An 18,951-nucleotide genomic window follows, 5' to 3' on the forward strand; every position below is an offset into this window, starting at 1 on the left:
GATTTTTAAAGAGTGATTTGGGGGGCAGTTAGAGGGCAGAGGTCTGACTGTGGTAGGTATTTTCATTGCTTATAAGCTTTTAGAAGTGGTTTAAAATGAATAACTTTAATCAACTTAAAAAAATAACTCCAGTCCCTAAGTCTTTGGTATATTATCTCTAATGAGAATTGTTTCAAAGCTGTTTCCTAATTGTTCTCTGGGTGACTCTGTACTGGATTCGGAGTGGATGTGTTAGGGTGCCTGGGGAACTGGTGAGGAGGGCACAGTGACTTCTGCTTTATTAATACTCTAAATAAAATTTGTTTCTCATGCTTAAGGTTTGGCTCTATTGAGCTAATGGTAATGAAATTTAAGAATGAGACAAAAAGATCTGACTAGACACCATTCTGGAAAGAGGAGAGACTAATATTTCAATACTTTTTCACTCCTTTTCTTTTTTCTTTCTTTTTCTTTTTCTAGTTTTGGAAACAGAGTTTCTCTGTGTTATCTTGGATGTCCTGGACTTGCTTTGTAGACCAGGCTGGCCTTGAACTCATAGTGATTCCCCTGCCTCCGCCTCCCTAGTGTTGGGATTACAGGCATGCTCCACCATGCCCAGCATATGACCCCATTTTTGATAGAACACGTGACCCCACTGCACAGTGCCCACAAATCATCCTGAAGTCTACTCTGCATTCATCATCTTCTAACTGTTGGTACCTTGTGGAAGACTTAGCCAGCCAGGCAATCACCATGTCGCTAAGTCTATCATCTTCACCTTTCCAGATCCTTCCTGCCAAACTCCACACTGTTGCTACCACCCAGTTGATTTATTCAACTCACTTCTTTACTGCAGAGACTGTGATTGACTTCTTCCTGCGTATCGAAACTCTTGAGTGTCAGCTACATCCATATGCTCTTCTGTTTTCTGTGAAGTTCACGGGGTCAGTTTTCTTTCCACAGCTCAATTTTCTCCTTTCTTCCTATGCAGAGCAACCTTCAAATGCAGTATCAACGGCCCAGCTGGAAAAAAAATAACAATTTTTAAATGGGACAGTTCTCTCTTTCTTGTGTATTCCTTAACTTTTCCAGATAAAAATAGTTTAGTTTCTGTTGTCTTTTTATTCATCATGAACTGAATTACGTCAGAATAAAGTTTACTGGATGCTTTTTCCGTCAGTGTTTGCATGGCTGTGCTTACTTGTTCAATACTATTCCATGGGGTCAAGCCCAGGTCAGGCGTTCTTATGTTCTTGTTTCTCATTCAAGGAATTGAAATAAAAGATACAGAAATTTGCAAATGTAGCAAGGAAGTTGTTCTTAAAGCAAAGCAAGAGTGTCAGAACACACTGCAAGGGAGCAGCAAGCCCCATGAAAAAAGATACTCAAGGGCCCCGTTATTGTCTGGGGCTCTCTTTTATGGGATTTAAGAGAAGGAGGACTTCGGTGGGTCTCTAGTCTGACTGATAGAGCAAGCAATTAATCTAACTCTCAGACCCTTCTTATAATACACTTATTTTTAATCATCCGTATGCCTGATTTTGCATAAGATAGCAGGTAGGAGAATCTTCCTAAAGTCTACATAGTTCTTAGATTGTGTTTCAGGATGTGTTTGAACAGAAATGATGCATTAATAAGGAACTCGTAAGGGCAGTTACTTCTTCCCGTAGTTCAAAGTGGCATGGGTGTAGGCTGATGGAGGTGGAGTCTTAGGGTTGCCAGCTGCTTGCTAAGTACAGTGTTTGGAGAACAGTGTATTAAAGTACATGCAGGTAAGGGAGCTAGGCTTCCAGTTGCTTTACAGTAGACAAGATGTACACAATCCAAACCAAGTAGAGTTCCCAGTCACTAAAATATTCCCTATGCATAATTGCCTCAGTCCTAGCAAATGTTCCAAATGGACTTTGGAAGAAGATGAATTTTGCAGTACTTAAGAAACTTATATGAGGGCAGGAGAGATGGCTGAGTAGTTAAGAGCATACATCGCTCTTGAATTTGGTTCCCATCACCCACTTCACCTAATTCACAGCTGCCTGCATTATATGCGTGTGGACACATGTAGACAAAGATATATACATACAATTTAAAATAGAATAAATTGTTTATAAAAACAAGACTTGCTTGATTTGTTCAAATTTGCTGTATCTTTATTAATTCTGCTTTTATTGACATTACTTTTTAATGACCAGGAGAAATGTGCCAAAGACTCAAATAGGAGAGTCCAATTTTTTGACATTGCAACACAATGGTGTGGTTTATTCGTGTATTGGGTAGTGTTTATAGCTGTCTTGGGATGCATGCAGCACTGGACCATGTGTGGACAAGCCTGAACTAAAGCAATATTGTTTAATTGCCTACTCAAGTAATTTTAGTCAAATGTAGATGCCTCAATCTTTTGGACAATGGATACTTTTATCACCATGTGTTGACTTATCCCTAAAAACTCTCTGACGCACTTCCTAGTTTGCTTGATAGAAATTTCAATTTTGTACCTCCTTTCAGTTTGTTATTTTCTACTAAAATCTTTGACATTGTTTTCTGTGTTAAACTTTTTTTCATATGTCTTCTCTCACAGCATAGAACAGAATTTTAAGCCATCACCAACTTTTTTTAAAAACAAAAATTCCATTGTCAGTTCTATGATTATTTTAACATTGGATTTATAATATAAATAATATAATATAATATAGTTTTATCTTTTTCCATCTTAATATATATTTTTTCGGTACTCCTATCTTTTCTTAGATGGTGGTGTGTTTTTAGCTTTTCCTCTCTTTGCCATATAGTGCTTTTTAATGCTTCTTTACTAATTTGAAAATCAAGTAAATTAATTTTTAAGATGGCATTTCCCATATATTGTAATTTTTGTAGTCTAATGTTAATCAAATCTCCACTTTCCTAAGCAACATGGAAACCTTCAACTGTTTACATTTTCTTCCTTTCTGAGTAAACTGTATGGCCACCATTTGTCAGTGTTAGAGAGTATTTGTCTTCTTTTGAACTGGTTGTTAGGTTAATGAATGTTCAGATAATATGTATAGAGAGCCACCTGCTTGTTGGCTAATCATTCATTACTTGTATCTCCCTCATTTTACTGTCTCCTCAAATAGAAGATTGCTTTAGTTAGCTTTGAGTTTTGTTTCTTCTTTGCTCTTGAGTGTGATTTTTCCCAGGGGACATGGTTCTTTTCAGGTTTTGATGTATTTTATTGTATTCTAACTTCATTTTTTTTTCCTTTGCTAAAATGAAGTCCTCTGACCATCTCACTATTATACTATTTTAGGTAGACTGTTTTCCTCTCTGGCTGCTTTTGTTTTCATTTTATTAACATTCCATGTTCCCACTATATCTACCAGATTATGGTTTTTTTTTTCCATTGGTCTTCCCCCCAGAACTCCTTATGTTTTTCAAATATGAAAACTCATGCTTTGTAAGGGGTGAACATTTCTCAGCCTGTTTTGGTGACACATGAGTTCTACAAAGCATGGGAGGATCTATGCTTGTCATTTAGTCCAAGTCTGTTGAAAATGCCCATAGGCCGATCTGATGGAAGAAATTCCTTAACTGAGAATGCCTCTTCCTAGACAGCACTGGGTTCTGCCAAGTTGACAATAAAACCTGGGCAGCTCATCATTGTTTGAATATTATCTCATTTTCCACCTTGTCTTTTTAACGTGTGTGTGTGTGTGTGTTTATTTATAGCCCATTTCTTGAAGAAAAGGTATTTTTAAGACCCATTTGTTGGGATGACATGTGTACTTCAGTTATGACTAGTTATCTGATGTTGTCTCTTTACTTTAGTGAGTAAAAATTGAAAAATGAAAAAAATGAATTAGTCAAGATGAGACTAGGCCACGTTCATGTTACTTGTCTGTGTTTTTGTCACAGCTAAGCTGCAAATGGATGCCATTGACGAGGACCTGAGTGGTTTCACCTAACACATGTTAAGGTGTGGAAAGCACTCAGTTACAGGATGATAGGCACCAGTTTCCATTTTTTCTTGGTCTCTTGACCAGCTGTTTGAACTTGTGTAGGCAAGTGCTCTGGGGCTTCGTAGTATTCATACCTGTAATTATAAGAGGCATGGTGTTTCCAGACTCTAAATGCTGACTACCTAGTTCCACTCTAATGCTGTTTCAATGTTATTTAAATAAAAGTACATTTTGCTTCAGTATACTCTCTGTTAAATATATGCAAAATTAAAATTTTGCCCCAAGCTAAATTATTAATTTCTCAGAATCTCCTGTGCTGAGATTTTTTTTTTTTTTTGGCTTTCCTTATGTTTAGCAAGGTCCTGCTCCTAAATTTAACAATTTCTTCCATGACTTTATGCCATTGTTCAAAGTACATTTTCTGTGGGGGTGGACTTTGTGATGCCAAACACAGCTCAATATTCACACTATTCAGGAAGCATGCACTTGTGAGCTTCTGTCCCGTGCGGTGGAATGTTCACCATCCCGAGGGGCAGTGCTAGTTCTCCATGCTGGTGATGGTGAACAATGCCTCAGGTGCACTTCCTCAGTGATACTAGTGCCCACATGGCATGGGATCGGCTAAGGTGAAAGAAACCATTTCTGCGAGTTAAAATGATGTCTTCACTTGTGGTTGGCAGTCATGGTCATGAGTAAAGATGGGGTTTCAGGTTTGCTTAGGTTCTAGACTTGACTGCCAGGAATCAGCTTTAGAACTAAAGGATGGAGGGTTAGCTAACATTGCTGATTCTTCATTTCTGTAGAGTCAAAACTAGAAAAATATCACTGTATGTTGCTTTAATAATGCTAAGCCACTTGATATATGGTAAAGAATATCCAGCATCTGCTCTGTTATATGTTGCTGATACTCAAAATACGTTTTTACATCTTTAAAAACTAATCCATGTATAGCCTCTGGGCATCTTATTCTCTATGGTTGTGGGGGGAGCAGCCGCTGCCTCTAACATGAACTCGGGTGTCCCTGATTTGACCACTTCCCCTTTTTGAGGAGGTCCTGTGAGCACACAGAGGAAGAGGAAACAGGCTATCTGGATGAGATCTGATAGGGTGTGGTCAGAAGGTGGGGGAGGAAGTCGCCTGCTATCAGAAGTCGTAGGGAGGGGGAAAGGGCAGAAGAGGGAGGAAAGTGGGAAAGGGAAGATACAAGTAGGGGGTAACAATTGGGATGTAATATGAGTAAACTATAATAAATTAAAAGAGAAAAACTAATCCATGGCTGCAACTATGAATCATGTTATGTTACGGCACTATCTGAGAGATGGCTTGGATGCTAGGAGCACTGGATGCTCTCACATAGGACCTGGTTCCCATTTTCAGCACTCACATGGCAGGTCATAACCACCTGTAACCCAGTTTAAGATGATATGACATCATCTCTTGGCTCCTGAGGCCATGGCCCCCACATGGTGATCACTCACACATGCAGATAAAATACCCATACAACAGCAAGGTTTTAGGATGCTTTCTTTTGTGTAGTACTTGCTGCTTCATATGATCTGGACGCTTCTCCTACAATGGAACCATAAGAGATAAACATAGGCAGTGAAGACATTCTGAAGCAGTGGTTAACAACCTGTGGGTTGCAAACGTCTGGGGACTGTATATCTGATATCCTCCACATCAGATACTTACATTACAATTCATAACAGTAGAAAACTTACAGTTATGACATAGCATCAAAATAATTTTATGGTTTGGTGGCTCCACAACATGGGGAACTGTATTAAAGGGTGGCAGCACTGGGAAGGTTAAGAACCACTGCTATAGAGGTTTTCTCATTACAATTATAGTGAATAGCACTCACCATCACAGGAGCAGGGAAAGACTAAGCAGGTTTTTCTTCTTGGGTTTTGTTTCTTTCTGAACTGACTGCTCTCTTCTCTCCATTTTTCAGCCTTCTTCTCTTGGAAGTTTTGAGCTAGAAACTACTGCCATTTTATCCTGCCTGTTACATATTTGACTCTCCACTTGCAAGACTTTATACGCTCCTGTTTTTCCCCTCATCTAACTGATCTTATTTTTGTGGTTGTTATTTTTCCTGCATTTGTTGCCTCTGCCAGGCTTGAGGATGTCTGTATGTCTTATGTTCTATGGAGTTGGATGGGTCTTGCTCCTTTTATTCCCAAATGCTCATGTCTCCTCTGGTACATTTTGCCTTGTGCTTTAGCAATGACCTCTCAATTTGCTCTCTGTCCTCCGTAGTCTGGCCCTGAGCCACCATCCCCAACCTCCTCATTGAAGGATATGCTTAAAATTCTAGCAGGCTCTTCAAATTCTGCATTGTCCAGTCTTCCACTGACCTATTTTTTTTCTCTTGTGAGGTCAGAATACCAAGGAAGACATCGCTGTTCCCGTCTCTCCTTCCTAGCCACACAGACCTCAGTAGGAAAGCCTGTCCGATGCATGAGTGACATATGAAGCCCTTTCTCCTTTCTCTTCTCTGATTGGATATGGAAGCCTGCGTTATCATAATCTGTTAGGTGGATTACATCCTTTGTGTTCTTTGTATACTTACTTCTTTTTAATTATAGTTTAAAATATTTTATTATATGTTATTGATGTTGTGTGCCCATGTGTGATTGTTTGTGTGCACAGGCACACGTGTTCCATGGAATACTTGTGAAGAACAGAAGACGTCTTAGGGGAGCTGCCTTTTTCCTTCCACTGTGGTGATTCTAGGGATCAAAGAGAAGTCATCAGGCTTGACAGCAGGCTCATTTACCCACTGAGACATGTAGGCTTCTATGCATCATTTTTGGTTTTTGTCCTTAGCTAATTTATTATACCTATGTCTCTGACTAAAGAGATATATTTTTTAGACATTAATTTATTTTAAAAATTATATCCATGTGTTTCTGTGTATGGATATGTGGATGTAAATGCAGGTGCCTATGGAGGCCAGACATGTCATATTTCCATGGTACTGGGGACAACTGCCTATTATCTTAGTTGGGAGCTTTCCTCGGGTCCTCTATAAGAACATTATCTGCTCTTAACCTCTGAAACAGCCCTCCATCCCTAGAGCGATAGTCTTAAGAACGAAAACCCCATTTAATCCCTTCCGTGCTTGAAACTCCATAAGTACTGACAATAATAACTGTTACTTCTCGTCTATGAGGGACATTTTGGTAAGGTTTTTGCTCACTGCTATGCCTGCAGTGAGTGATTCTTTCTTGTTCTTATTTCAATGCTGTGGTCACTGAAATTTTGCCATTTTTTTCACATCTTTCCTTCTCTCCTTAAAATCAGCTCTGCTTTTAAAAGCCTCAAGGCCCTTACGCTCAATAGTTTACCTTGGATTCTGTTCGTTACCTCTACCTTGACTTTGGTAAATATGACAGAGAAGCAATTCAGTAATGGAGGAAAGTTTATCTAGGTCATAGTTTGATAAAGTTCAGTCCAAGATGGCTGCATTCATGGCTCTGGGTTCAAGGAATGCAGAGTATTATATGGCTGCTGAAGAAATGTGGCAGAGACTGGTCACATCCTGATCATCAGGGGGCAGAGATGACCATGCCTGTCTGGTGCACAGCTTCTGCACTCTTGATCTATGCAGGTCTCCATCCTATTAGACGTGGCTGGCTTTGTTGCTTCATATTCTGTTGCACATGCCAATTGTCTCAGTCCTATTGATCCTTCAATCTCCAAAATGTGCTCTACTATTTTCCTCGGCATTTCTCAATCGAGGCAGGTTGATAGTCCAGTGACACCCTCACAAACATCTCCTTGGTGGACCTGTACTGGAATATTTGATTTAAGATCATCCTAGAAAACCCTTATCACTGAAAAGATTAATCATTGGCTTATGTAAAGTGTTATCTGCAGGAGTGGCTTTAGTGTATTGTGTATCCATGAGAGTATCCTCAGTTTATCTTTAGGGCTTTTAATTTAGGATATATGTACATGAAATGATGCAGCTATGGCAATAGTCAGAATACAGTCTGAAGTTGAGACAAGCAGAATCAATGAGTAACTAGAAAATGGAAACGTAAAATAATTCTAGAAATATCTATGATGGAGTAAGTGCACAGGATTTCCACTCACACTTAAAAAATGGAAACTTGCAAAAAAGAACCCTCTAATATAATAAGTTTTTACAATCACTTGAAAATAGAAAGTCCAGGAAGAAAAGAGGCACTGTTAAAGGGAGGTCTAACTACCTGTAGGCAGTTTCTGAGCCACAACAAAAGAAATACCATTCAGGAATGGGGCTGTCAGGGCACCAGAGAGAAGAGTGGGAAAGGAAGAAAGAGGGGATAGAGTCTTCTCACTGGCCTTTGACTGAGCCCTAGTGTTTGAGTGTGTGTGAGGAAACTGTTCGTGGCCATGATAATGGATGCTGGGAAGCAGTCTAGAGCACTTTCAGAACATCTTGGAAACTGATAGTTCGTTTTCTAATAACTGGTTGAACAGAGCATTGAATACATGCACCATCTCTTGCAGCTTCCAGGCTACAACTTTAATACTTGGGATATGTTAGCCGAAGATTAAAGGCTATCTTTTTAAAAAAGAGATAGTTTGCTTGTGGTTGCCAAATAGCCAAAACATTATGAATGTAACATTTATATAATTCCTGATTGTTTCATGGTTTTTCTTACTATATGTAGTTTATTACATATATGTGTGTAATAATATAAATGTATATGTAAAACATTAATTTAAAAAGAAAACGCTAAAGTCATATGTAATCCAATGTAGTACATAGCGATGCATAAATATTAATATTCAAAATATAAAAGTTACCCATTTCTGTGATATCATATATGTGATCATGTTAATACAAGATATTCTATATCATATATGCAATAACATATCTGATTAACAAAATCATTATTCCTCTGACCTAGGGCTTAATTATGTACCATTTTCAACTCTATCATATTTTTAGCAATGTTGTTAACTGAGTGTAAGCCCTCTTCTATCACAGAGAAAAATGTTTTCCTTTAAATTTTGGACATAGCACTTTGATACAGACCTCAGGACTATATTATAACATATTTGTCGGTAAAGGCTGTGATAAACAGCTCAATTAGTTAGGTTCTTCACTATTATTGAAGAAGTATCTGTCATAAACAGTTTGAAGCACAAGTGTTAATTTGGGCTAAAGAATTCAGTTTTAGTTTATCATGGCGGGGGGAATATGACAGAACTGAATACCCACATTGTGATATCCAGGAGTCAGACAAAAGGAAAATATAAGAGGAGACAAGGCAGAACAGAGCCCCCAAAGACAGGTCCATAATGACCTATTTCCTCCAGCTTGGCTCCACCTCATATCTTTTACCACCTCACAATTGTATCACTGATCTATGACTCCATCAAGACCTGGAGCTCTCATGATCTAATCAACGGTATCATGGTACCCCAGAGATACTCTTTCCCAATCATATAAGTGTCATAAGTTGTCACGTACTGTGCCTTCACCCTTGGCCTTAAGGTACCTTCATTTCCAGTGCTTCTTCTGAAACCCATAACTAATTCTCTTTCTGAATGGAAACTGTCTTTTTCTATTTCTTTTCATGTCTTGCTCCCCATTCAATGGTCCATTTTCCCCTTGAGATAGTAAGTCAGCATGGTGTTTCAAGAGAAGGAAGGATGTTGTAACTTAGAGACAACTTTTAAATTGAGGGGGAAGAGAACGTTCCAGTTATTTACTATTTATTGCTAACACCTAGCAACTATTTAGTTTTGCCCCTAACACCTGCATGTTCTCAGATCCAAAATAGTGCACAAGAGAAGGCTGCTCTTGGCTCATCAATGTTGAAAGCCCTGATGACTCAATGGCTTAAAGCTGGCATCATGAAGGATATTTGTATTTCACACATAAGAGCTTGGAATAGCAGAGTTCAGCTGGATTATAACTTTAGTAACAAATGTGTAGTTTTCCCAGACTTGAAATCCCTTGCAATGTGGTCACACATGGGTAGCTGGACTTTATACCTGATAGATTCAGACATGAAGAGAAACTTTCAGTGATGAATACAGAAGCCACAGAAGCCAGCTTTGGAAGGCACATCCATTTCAGCCACTCTCCATTAGTTGGTGTCATTATGCTTGTGCTTACATTTTAAGAAGGGGGGGAGGGCTCCTGATGGTAAGAGACTCAAGGTGTCAATATCATGTTTTAAACCTGCTGTGATTGGATAAGTAGTGTACACTTTGCAATCTTCCCCCCAGAATAATCAGATTTTTAATAAACAGGATATCTTTTATTTATGTGTTTGCCATTTCATAGATGTATCTTGATCCTTCCACTCTTTCCTGAATCTTCCTACTCTTCCCTCACATTCCCTCTGGGAACATCCAACACCATGCCCTGCATGTTCGCTCCTTTCTTGTTAATAACTAAGTCACTGAGTCCAGTTAGTAAGTTCTATGTGTTAGAATGTTAACTGACCTTGTTAATTTGATCTTATGTGGATAACTATAGCTGTAGGGGGTTGATGAGTGTAGTGGCTACATCAGTCCTCCCATCCTCTAGCTCTTCTGTCCTTTCTGCCTCTTCTTACATAATGCTCCCTGAGCCTTGGAGGAAAGGGCCTTGATGTGCATTTCCCATTTAGGGATGGGCACAGAATTTAGTAGAATGACCCCATGGAGCACATTCTTGGGCTTAGTTTTTGGTGTCTTGCTATGAGGTAGAGCACAGTTGACCTTTTAGTTTTGGTTCATAAGAGTAGCAGTAGTTTAGGAACACATCCTTTCAGTCTTACGTACAACAACATTCTCATTGTGTGTTGCAAATGTTAAAACATCACATCCTGTAAAATATACTTGTTACAGGAGAGATGGAACATTTAATTAGATGACCAGTAGAGAATGGTTCCTCTCATGACTAGTTTGTAATTCCAAGTTTCATTTCTTTGGGCAGAATTGGGCTCAATTGCATTAGTGCACATGTGCTGGGATCCGTGAAATATGTGGTCCAACCATTATATTTCCACCTGTGTTGAACATGAGTAGCAAACAGGAACTTCTCATATGCTACTGACAGTCTACTTTAGTTAATTCATTACTGAGCAATCACTACCAAATGCTGTTGACATGTGTGCATTGTGGCAAGGCTGGTCTGATGTCTAGCCCTTTCAGGAAAGCAATTCCATGAGAAAATTGCCTGAGATAGCAGCAGTGGACTAAGCCAGATGACAGCCATGTCATAGCAATCAACACAGGAACAAAAAAAATCAAATATTAATGAAAGATGGATTTGTTCATGCACAGGACTAGTGTTTCTTTGTAAATGCTATTTTACTTCCACTGTCTGCTTTCCAGTCAGGGCTGAGTAGAAGCTCAATGACAGTAAACTCAAGGTGACATTTCTCATTTCAATTATTTCCTCAAGTACCATCCTCTTCCTTTCTTTCTCAGCACTTGTCAAGAACTGCAGATGACATAATGAAATACTCCATCAGCTCCAAAGTCCAGAGTCCAGTGAAGCAGGAGAGAATTTTGCTCCGTTGTCTGCATGCAGAGTAGTTACTAACTGGTAAGCTGGGATGAGGTGGTGAAGAAGACCAAGGGCTCAGGTAAAAATAATAATATCATTTTAATTTAAAAACAGAAACTCATTTTCAGTTTAGCAAGTTACCTGTTAATTAGATTTAAATTGAAAACCCAAGCAATCAACTTCTATAAATTACATATCATTTCTTAAATATTTTCTGCAAATTATGAGACTCTCTCTTGTTTTCTGAGGTGTTTTGGGTTATTTTTATTCATTGTTTATGGATTCTGCAAATATTTTGCTTTGCATGATTTTGCTTTGTGTATATTATGGCAGCAGTCAGAAAAGTTCATGGTACTGAGAGAGAAAGCAATAACAATTATTTCATGTTAGACTGGCAATGACTTGTTGAATAATTTGTGAATTAGCTTTTTGGATCTGGTTAGGCAATTACTAACGTACTCTTGAAGGCCAGTCTCAGTGATGTAGCTGGTTGAATCCACTGAAAGGGTAAGTAGGAATCACCTGTGTTTAAAACCATGGACCATTTAACTCTTAGTGTCATTGTGGCTGTATTAGTTACTCTTTTCATGCTCTGATGAAATAACTGGACAAAAAAGAACTTAAAGAAGAAATAAGCTATTTTCACTCTGGTTCCAGACAGATAAAACTCATCATGGTGGAGAGCTCTTTGAAGAAGCTAAGGAAAGCATAGTGCCAGGAGTAGGTAGCTGGCTGATCACATTTTTATCCACACACAAGAAATAAAGACAATGGGAATAATAAAAAAAAAAAAAAAGGGAAGTGGAAGTGAAGCTATCAAACTTCTTATCCTCCTATCTTAAGCGAAATATTTCCTCAAGCAATGTTATATCTCTTAAACATCCCATAACTCCTCTCCCTAAACAGCACTATCAATTTCAGAACAAATTTTCAAATACATAAGCTTATGAGGACACATTTCCTTTTTATCTTTAATGTATTTATTTATTCACTTTACATACTAATTGCATCCCCCTTCCTCCTTTTCTCCCAGTCCCACTCTCCCTCCTTCTTCCCCCATTTGCCCTTCCACTTTTTCTCAGAGAAGGGAGCACCCTCACCCCTGTTCTGCACCACCTCGCCACTTCATGTCATGTCAGGACTAAGTGCATCTTCTTCCACTTTCACTGAGGCCAGACAAGGATGCCCACTAAGGGAAAGTGATCCAATAGCAGGCAAACATTCCCACATCAGTTGACAGCATCCATTCTAGTTATGAAGGGACACACATAAAGACTGAGCTTTCCATTAGCTCCGTAAGTGTAGGAGGCCTAGGCCCAGTCTATATATTCACTTAGGTTGGTTGTTCAATCTCTGTGAGCTGCCATGAGCCTAGGTTAGTTGACTTTGTTGGTCTTCTTGTTGAGTTCTTGTCCCATTTGGGTTCTTCTCTCCTTCTCCCAACTTTTCCACAAGATCCCCAGATCTCCCGCTAATGTGTGATGGTGAGTCTTGGCATCTGTTTTGATCTGCTGCTGGTGGAGCTTCTCAGAGGACAGTTAGCTTGGCTCATGTCTGCAAGCATAGCAGAGTATCATTCATAGTCTCAAGGGTTGGTTATCTCCCATGGGTGGGTCTTAAATTGGGTCAGTCATTTGTTGGCCGTTTCCTCAAAGTCTGTTAAATCTTTATCCTGCTCCATCTTGTAGTCAAGATAAATTTTGGGTCAAAAGCTTGTTGGTGGGTTAGTGCCTGTTCCTTCATTGGAAGTCCTGCCTAGCTATAGGGGATGGCTGCTTTAGTCTCCATATCCCCCATTGCAAGGAGTCTCAGCTAGAGTCATCCCATTGTTTCCCAGGAGGCTACCCTGGACAAATATCTTCAGCTTGTCTCAGAGAGCCCCACCCAACATCTTCCCCTCTCTGTCAGGACTTTCACCTCCCACTCCCACTTTTCCACACGAGATCCCCACCCTTGTTCCCCTAACACCCAATTAAACACTCCTTTGCTTATAATTTTTTTGGGGGATGGTTACTTAAATATTTCATTTTAAAATCTGGTGCCTCACCTTTGACCATGTCCCCTGGAGGGGGAGGCCTGATGGCACTCAGAGGAAGGACAGCAGGTTACCAAGAGGAGACTTGATACCCTATGAACATATAGAGGGGGAGGTAATCCCCCTCAGGAACAGTCATAGGGGAGGGGAGTAAGGGGAAAATGGGAGGGAGGGAAGAATGGGAGGATACAAGGGAGGGGATAACCATTGAGATGTAACAAGAATAAATTAATAATAATAATAATAAAGAAGAAAATAAAATTATTTTTAATTTGTTCATCTTAACATTCCAATTGTAGCCTTCTCCATCATTGTTTCCTAACCCTACCCTCCCTCCCTTCTTGCCCCTCCCGTCTCCCCTAGTTCTCAGAAAGAGGAAGCCTTCCTCTGCTATCATTTGACCTCAACTTATCAAATCTCATCTGGAATGCATCCTCTTTCTGTGTGGCCTGGTAAGACCACCACTCCAGGGGGGGAGTGATGAGCAAGTGAGCACCAGAGTCCATATCAAATTAGCCCCTATTTCCTATATTATGGAAGTCACAAGAAAACTGTCCTGCCTATCAACATATCTGAGCAGAGGGTCTAGGTCCTCACCCTGCATGGTCCTTGGCTGGTGCATCAGTCTCTGCAACACCTCCCCCTGTCCCAGCCTGGATTTGTTGGCTCCATTGGTCTCCTTGTGGTGCCCCTTTCCCCTCCAGGTCCTTTTATGCCTCAACTTTTTATAAGACTCCTTGTGCTCCACCCCGAAGTCTGGCTGTGAGACTCAGCATATACTTAAATCTGCTGCCAGTTGGAGTCTTTCAGAGGACCTCTATGGTAGGCTCCCTTCCTGTTCCTTCTCTTTAACTGCTTCCAGTGTCTATTCTATTTGCATTTCTGAATGACAATTAATCATCTCCATTGGGTCCTCCTTGTTATTTAGCTTCTTTAGGTCTGTGTATTGTAGTGTGACTATTCTGTATTATGTAGCTAATATCCACTTATAAGTGAGTATATACCATGTGTGTCTTTCTGGGTCTGGGTTACTTCACTCAGGGTGATTGTTCCTAATTCCATCAATTTGCTTGCAAATTTCAAGATTTTTTTTAATAGCTGAGGAGTATTCCATTGTGTAAATGTACCACAGCGTCTTTATCCATTCTTTGGTTGAGCAGCATCTAGGTTGTTTCCAGGTTCTTGTTATAATGCATATTATTGCTACAAACGTAGTTGAGCAAATGTCCTTGTAGTATGGTAGAGCATCTTTCAGGCATATGCCCAGGAGTGGTATGGCAGAGTCTTGTGGTACCACTATTCTCAATTTTCTGAGAAAGCACCAGATTGATTTCCAAAGTGGTTGTAGAAGTTTGCACTCCCACAATCAATGGAGGAATATTTCCCTTTCTCTACATCCTCACCAGCCTGTGTTGCCACTTGAATTTTTTATCTCAGCCATTCTGGTAGGTGTAAGATGGAATCTCAGAGTCATTTTGATTTGCATTTCCCTGATAATTAAGAGCATTGAGCATTCCTTTAGGTGTTTCTCAGCCATTAGATGTTCCTCTTTTGGGAATTGTGTTTTGCTCGGTACCCTATTTTTAATTCAATTATTTGGTTTGGTGGTGTTTAATTTCCTGAGTTCTTTATGTGATATCAGCCCTATGTCAGATATAGGTTTGTGTTTGGGTGAAAAGTTCTGCATATATCTGTTAGGTCCATTTTATTCATGACATCTGTCAATTTCATTATTTATCTGCTTACTTCCTGTCTTAATGACTTGTCCCATTGGTGAGAGTGGGATGTTGAATCTCCCACCATTAATGCATGAGGTTTGATGTGTGATTTAAGATTTAATAATGATTCTTTTATCAATGTAGGTGCCCTTGCATTTGGCGCATAAATGTTCAGAATTGAGATGTTCTTTTGGTGGATTTTTCCTTTGATGAGTATGTAGTACTCTTCCCCACCTCTTTTGCTTATTTTTGGTTAAAAGTCTACTTTATTAAAGATTAAAATAGTTACTCTTGCTTATTTCTTGGGTCCATTTGCTTAGAGGTCTTTTTTTCCCAGCGATTTACTCTGATGTAATTTCTGTCTTTGTTGCTGAAATGTGTTTCTTCTACGCAGCAGACTGATGGATCCTGTTGCCATCTGCTCTGTTAGATCATGTCTTTTTATTAGAGAAATGAATCCATTGATGTTGGGAGATAGTAATGACTAATGATTGTTGATTTCTACTATTGTGATGTTGGTGGTGGTAGTGTGTGTGTTTCTCTTCTTTTGTCTTTGTTTGTGTTAAATTTTTATTTCATGTGTTGTCTTGGGTGTAACCCTCATTCTGTTGGAATTTTTCTTCTAGTACTTCTGGTTAATGGAAAGATATTGTTTGATTGTTTTTGCATGGAATATTTTGTTTTCTCCATTTATGGAGATTGAAAGTTTTGCTGGGCATAGTATACTGGATTGCATCTGTGATCTCTTTTTAGAGCCTTCTGGCTTTTAACATATCTATTGGGAAGTCTGGTGTAATTCTAATGGTCGGCCATTATCCCTTGGGGCTTTTTATATTCTTTCCTTATTCTGTACATTTAGTGTTTTGATTATTATGTGATGGGAGGATTTTTCTCTTCTCTTCTCTTCTCTTCTCTTCTCTTCTCTTCTCTCTCTCTCTCTCTCTCTCCCTTCCTCCCTCTCTCTCTTTTTCCCCCAATTTACTTGCTGTTCTTTAAGCTTGTAGCCTTATTGGCATCTCTTTCTTTAAGATAGGGAAGTTTTCTTCTATGATTTTGTTGAAGATACTTTCTGGGTCTTTGAGCTCAATATTTCCTTCTTCTATTCCTACTATTCTCAGGTTTAGTCTTGTCAGAGTGTCCAAAATTTTCTGACTGTTTTGTGTTAGAAACTACTTAGATTTAGCATTTTCTTTGAGTGAATGTATCAGTTTCCTCTATCATATCTTCTACTCTTGAGCCTCTATCTTCCACCTCTTATATTCTGTTGGCAATGCTTGAGTCTGTAGTTCCTGTTCTCTTTCCTGGGTTTTCACTCCAAGATTGCCTCAAGTTATGGTTGTTTTTTTTTTTTTTTATTGCTTCTATTTCCATTTTCAGGTACGGGATAGCTTTACTCATTTCCTTCTCCTGCTTGCTTGTATTTTCCTGCATTTCTTTAAAGGATTTGTTCAATTCCTTCACCTGTTTGATTTTATTTCTTTGAAGGATTTATTTCCTCTTTTAAGCCTTCCATTATTTTTGTAACATCAGAATTAAGACCACTTTCTTATGCTTCAGGTGTGCTAAGATATCCAGTGCTAACTGCAGTAGGATAGCTGGCTTCCAGTGATGTCATATGGCCCTGGGTTTTGTTGCTTATGTTCTTATGCTGACCTCTAGTTACCTGTTTGTCCCTGATGTTAGCAGGTCTGGTCATCCCTGACCATAGTAGTCCTATGGGATTGAAGGTCGAGTGGTGGCCCTAGATGGTAGCAGTTCTCTGGGTTTCCTGGAAGAAGTGCTCTAGGGCCTCCAGGGATACAGGGAGAACTGTTATACTTTGATGGTTGCCTGTCTCTGGTATTGAAGATAGAGATGGGGCCCTGGTGGTCCCTGATGACTTTCTTTCTTGATGGTCCTTGATTGCTACCTGCTTATGGGATTTTCGGTAGAAATGGGGTCTGGGAAATGGAGCATGCCAGAGAAGATGGAACATGAGGCATGCTAAAGAGATAGATAGTGCTAGGGATGGAGCACAGAGGGCATGGGGACAGGTGGCTGTAGCAGGCCAATAATTGGGGGAGGGGTCTCACCTGCTGCTCCCTAATGGTTACCTGTCTCTGCTGCTCCTTGATGGCTGCTGGTCTCTGTTGTTCCCTGATGGCTTCAGGGAGATATCGAAGGACACATGTCTTACACCAACCCCTTTGGCCAGTTCATGAAATACTCCTAAAATCATGCCCTTTGTTTTTATGTCAAATTGATGATAGTGATTCATTTTTTCATTGACTGTACCAAATATAACAGTGCTTTTAAACCTCTAAAGATTGATGTATTTTTCAAAGAAAAATATTCTTACTCTATTGTTCTATAAATTTCAGTTTAAACTAACAATATTGCTGACAGTATGTTATACTATAGAAAGAGACCTATAGAAAGACATTGTAATCCAGTGGAATGTTTGTTGATGGGACTGGGTTTTCACTCACAGCCTAGAATGAAAAGACCTGAGAGTTGAGCCAGTAATAATTATGTTTCCTTTCCTCCTCTTGTTTCTCTATGTCTCTCGGTGGTCTAGAGAGTGTTGGCCCCTTAAAGATGTACACATTGTATTATTTGTATGTGTAAATATGTATTCTGTGTGGAAAAAAATCACCTTTAGAGGTGATTAAGGATCTTGAAACAAAGAGAAAATTATTGATTATCTACCTAGGCCCAGCAGATGCAAAAGGATCCTTAGAAAAGGAAGGACAATAGAATACCAATTTTATCTTATACAAGTAATTTTTCCAGAAGTATAAAAATTTTTGAGAAAGAAATGGGCAATAAAATGTATGATTTTATTTTATTTTTCATTTTTTAAAATTTTATTAATTTATTCATATTATATCTCAATGGTTATCCCCTCCCTTATATCCTTCCATTCCTCCCTCCCTCCCATTTTCCCCTTACTGCCCTCCCCTATGACTGTGACTGAGGGGGACTTCCTCCCCCTGTATATGCTCATAGGGTATCAAGGTTCTTCTTGGTAGCCTGCTATCCTTCCTCTGAGTGCCACCAGGTCTCCTCATTCAGGGGACTAGGTCAAATATGAGGCATCAGAGTATGTGTGAAAGTCAGACCCCACTCTTCACTCAACTGTGGAGAATGTCCTGTCCATTGGCTAGATCTGGGTAGAGGTTTGAAGTTTACGGCCTGTATTGTCCTTGGCTGGTGCCATAGTTTAAGCGGGACCCCTGGGCCCAAATCTGCCTATCATAATGTTCTACTTGTAGTTTTCTAGGACCCTCTGGATCCTTCTGCTTTGCCATTCTCCAATGCTTCTCTCATCTAGAGTCCCAATAGGATGTCCTCCCCTCTGTCCCAGTTTCCTGGTTAGTGAAGACTTTCATGGGACATGGCCCTCGGGCTAGTATGCAGATATAAGTGAGTATATACCATTTGAGTCTTTCTGCTTCTGGGTTAACTCACTCATTATGATTATTTCTAGTTCAATCCATTTGTCCACAAATTTCGGGAATTTCTTGTTTTTAATAGCTGAGTAGTATTCCATAGTGTAAATGTACCACAGTTTCTTTATCCATTCTTTTACTGACGGACACTTAGGCTGTTTCCATGTTCTGGCTATTATGAATAAGGCTGCTATGAACATAGTTGAGCAAATTTTCTTGTTGTGTGCTGGAGCATCTTCTGGGTATATTCCAAGGAGTGGAATAGCTGGATCTTGCAGAAGCCCTATTCCCAGTTTTCTGAGATAGCACCATATAGATTTCCAAAGTGGCTGTACTAGTTTGCATTCCC

General features: G+C 39.5%; 1 protein-coding gene across 2 annotated transcripts in view; it reads left to right on the plus strand.

Moving 5' to 3' along the window:
• The window catches only part of LOC311588257 (uncharacterized protein), a 286,185-nt gene that overhangs the window by 138,985 nt on the left and 128,249 nt on the right, over positions 1 to 18,951 (plus strand). For both annotated transcript variants that reach the window (XM_084765781.1, XM_084765782.1), the window contains exon 7: positions 11,340 to 11,457. The gene's annotated coding sequence lies outside the window, so the exon portion shown is untranslated. The remainder of the gene's footprint in view (positions 1 to 11,339; positions 11,458 to 18,951) is intronic.

Source organism: Acomys minous (assembly GCF_964271855.1).
Source record: "Acomys minous genome assembly, chromosome: 17".
Taxonomy (NCBI): Eukaryota; Metazoa; Chordata; class Mammalia; order Rodentia; family Muridae; genus Acomys; species Acomys minous.